A 2,191-nucleotide genomic window follows, 5' to 3' on the forward strand; every position below is an offset into this window, starting at 1 on the left:
CAAGCCATTCAAGCCATGCGTTGCCTTACCTTGGAATTGCTCATCATCCAATGCATTCCGAGAAAGTGAGTGTAGGCGAGGCTAAGGATGGCTTGCCTCGCCTTGCCTTGGCATGCCGTGCCCATGATGTGGCCTTGACCAAGCCATTCAAGCCATGCGTTGCCTTCGCCTTGGCATGCCGTGGCCTTGCCTCGCCATGCGATGCATTCCGACAAAGTGACGCGAAGCGGAAGCCTATCATGGCGTAAAAATGTCGACAAAATTTTTCGACATTTGAATAATGGGGTTTGACAAGGTTTGAAAAATTCAATACAAATGGTAGGCTTGAATGTCGACAAAGTGACGCGAAGCGGAAGCCTACCACGGCGTAAAAATGTCGACAGAATTTTTCGGACCTTGTCCTGCCATGGGCTGCGCGCAGCATGCCGGCAGCCTGTGCGCAGCGTGCGCACAGCATGTCGGCAGCGTGCGCGCTGCTGAGACTGTCGACAGAAATTTTCGAAACTTGTCCTGCCATGCGCGCGCGCAGCGTGCGCACAGCATGCCGGCAGCGTGCGCGCACCATGCCGGCAGCGTGCGCGCAGCTTGCGCGCAGCGTGCTGATTCTGTCGACAGTGAGGCTAGCGAAACTTGTCCTGCCATGGCGTGCGCGCAGCCTGTGCGCGCAGCTTGCGCATCTGTCGACAGTGAGGCTAGCGAACTTGTCCTGCCATGGCATGCGCTGTGCGCAGCCTGTGCGCAGCGTGCGCGCAGCTTGCGCATCTGTCGACAGTGAGGCTAGCGAAACTTGTCCTGCCATGGCATGCGCGCAGCCTGCGCACAACATGCGCACAGGCTGTGCGCAGCGTGCGCGGAGCTTGCGCGCAGCTTGCGCGCAGCTTGCGCATCTGTCGACAGTGAGGCTAGCGAAACTTGTCCTGCCATGGCATGCGCGCAGCGTGCGCGCAGTCTGTGCGCAGCATGCGCGCAGCCTGTGCGCAGCGTGCGCGCAGCCTGTGCGCAGCGTGCGCGCAGCCTGGGCGCAGCGTGCGCGCAGCTTGCGCATCTGTCGACAGTGAGGCTAGCGAAACTTGTCCTGCCATGGCATGCGCGCAGTCTGCGCGCAGCATGCGCGCAGCATGTGCGCAGCATGCCGGCAGCATGGTTCCAGGTTTTTTCAAATGTCGACAGAATTTTTCAAATCTTGTCAAACCCCGTTTTTATTGAAATTTCCTCGCACAATAAGCTCCCCATAAGTAGTCTATGATTTTTAGGACCTTCTCCAACTTACAAAACTAAAAAATTCCTCCCGGATTTGTTTTAATGATTTTTTCAATTTTACGACTTCTAAAAATAATAAAAAATACTTCCCGACTTCAAAAATTTATGAAACTTTTTCCCATCATAGATTGCATGTTTCTTAGTATCCCTGCAAAAAATCACGTCCAAATACCTTGTATTGAATTATTTAGAGCCCATTATGACTCCTCGCGCATAGGTGATGTCTCTTCCTGTCAAAGGGCTAAATGCATAAAATGCTATATAGGGGGGTGTGTGTTGCCTGCATATGCATGGCAGCCCATGCCTTCCTAGCTGCAGCCCCCTTCCCCCACGCCACACCCATGTCATGTTGCCTCGATATGTTGCCTCGGTATTATGGGTTTGGTGTCGGGGTCGGGGGGCTGCCACCCATGGCGGTGGTGGCCGGAATCCGGCCTCCGCCACCACGCCGCCGCCATGGGTGAGGGAGGAAAAAAAAGGCGTGGAAAGTTGCGAAATGGGGTTGTCTAGGCTTTTTTTTGGCATGGGAGAGCATGGAGTGCTAGGAACTCCTTCTCAAATGCACGGGCATGTCGACCACAACCTCATTTCGCAACAACAACCACCCGTGTGGGGTGGCGGTGGGTGGATAGTCGCGGATTGGGGCTTGCCAAGCCAATGTTTTCAAAAAATTTCATCAAAATTAAAAACAAATGTTTTGTTGCCTTCGGATTTGTGGGCGAGCGGCGAGTCGGAGTGGAGCCGGTAAAGTTTAACCTCGGTGTGCACGGTTGTTTTTAGAAACTCAATCCAATGCCGGGGACGTTGAAAGTGACGCTCTTATGAGTTGCAAACCCGCAAGATTTAAAGAACCTTTTCAAAACAATTTCAAACCAACAAGATTTAAAAACAGAAATTTTCATCAAAATGAAAAACAAATGTTTTGTTGCCT

This window comes from Prunus avium, unplaced genomic scaffold (genome assembly GCF_965620075.1).
Source record: "Prunus avium unplaced genomic scaffold, drPruAviu1.hap1.1 HAP1_SCAFFOLD_47, whole genome shotgun sequence".
NCBI classification, from domain to species: Eukaryota; Viridiplantae; Streptophyta; class Magnoliopsida; order Rosales; family Rosaceae; genus Prunus; species Prunus avium.